The 1,548-nt window shown below is 40.3% G+C and overlaps 1 long non-coding RNA gene across 1 annotated transcript; it reads right to left on the reverse strand.

Annotated features, from left to right (window-relative positions):
• Nucleotides 1-374: 374 nt before the first annotated feature.
• On the reverse strand, nucleotides 375-961 carry LOC310787916. Its single transcript, XR_014553280.1, has 3 exons — nucleotides 877-961; nucleotides 586-674; nucleotides 375-459 (listed from the first exon to the last, which is right to left on the reverse strand). It is a non-coding gene; the product is annotated as an uncharacterized lncRNA (long non-coding RNA).
• Nucleotides 962-1,548: the final 587 nt, after the last annotated feature.

The following is a 1,548-nucleotide window of genomic DNA, read 5'->3' on the forward strand; positions in this document are numbered from 1 at the left end:
TGAAGGAAGCCCCCAGGGGGCATGGGGAGAACATGCAAACTCCACACAGAAAGGCACTTTTTGAAGCAAATTCTAGCACTTTTAATGACCAATGTCTTTTCAAAAACTTGTAATTCCGATTTTTCAAATACATAAAGGTTCAAGGCTTTCAAGGACCCATGGGAACCCTGTAATATGTACACATTACATACCCATCAACAGCCAGATGGATCCAAAATCCAAAGAATTTAAGTTTGTCATTCCCTGCATCCAATGATAGAAAACATATACATTATTACGTTTATTGTCATAAGATAAAACAACATCAGGTGAAACTATTACTATTACTCACCATCTATATGCCAGGTGTCATTTGGTCCACGGCTGAAGTAGTTCCTGCGGACAATTTTTTTTTGGCCTGGACGCCTTCTTTGCAGACCACTGGCATCAAGGTCTCTCATTACTTGTAACACGTCATTCCTAAACATACAACAGAGAGGCACACATTGATTAACAGCATTAAAAACAATGAACTGGGCATATTTGTAATGTTGTGAAGGTATTGTAATACTGTGTGCTAGACTAGTTTTGGCAAAATTTAGTAACCTGTAGCAAGGCCTTATTCCTCTGACATCGCGAACTTGTTTATGCATTGGACGGATACCTTGGAAAGGTGACCAGTGACGCAGCTCACTCTGGAAATAAGTATATTGCACAAATCGAACCTCAATATTCCATCAAGTTGCTTTTAGAGTGAAGAATGCAGAGGCTTTTCTATGTAACAAATAGACGATGAGGCTCTTTAAGCCAGTCAAGAAACTATCATTTGAAATGTAACATAATGGGAATGCGTTGCAGTATGCCTTTAGGAAACGTTGGATTTTAATTAAGCCATACCTGTACAGCATGGCGAATGTTAGTTAGAGGCCTCTGTGTCGCCCTTCGCACCAAATCCAGGGATTTCAAAACTTTTCTCAGATGTCTTTCACTATTAATCAAAAACACAACATGACATAGAAAGAGGTTTTCTTCAGGTCAAACTTGACATTGCCATGATGGGACAATACCTTTTAGTATCTAGAACAGGGTTGCCAACTTTGGCTATCTGGCTGGAGTGATATTTTGATATCTCCCCGTCTGCAGGCTCCCCCCTGAGAGAAAATGTTGTACATTTTAAAGGAAAAATGAATCAATCTGGTGCACTTTGAGAGCAAAATGGAGAAGCTAGAGAATAAGAAACACTGTTACTACTTTAACTAAAATAATAAAGTGCATTAGTTAAAAGCTCCCCAATACACCACCTGAAGACCTCATGACCTGGGGGGGAAGGGGGGGGGGGGGGGGGGGGACGTGATGCTTTTGAGAATTGGAGATTTGTGCCATTTTGACAGTGCTGACGATTGGATGACGAGCACTATTTTCTGTAAATGGCTCAGAAAAACACTTCAATGTACCGGGACATCCCATACAATTCTATGTATCTACATTCTGGGTCTAGACTAGAGAGTTTAACAAGGCTGTGAGTGATTATCCGAGAGCTCACAATAGGGCATTTTATACACTATACAA

The sequence above is a fragment of the Poromitra crassiceps genome, assembly GCF_964638095.1.
Source record: "Poromitra crassiceps genome assembly, chromosome: 1".
Classification (NCBI taxonomy): Eukaryota; Metazoa; Chordata; class Actinopteri; order Beryciformes; family Melamphaidae; genus Poromitra; species Poromitra crassiceps.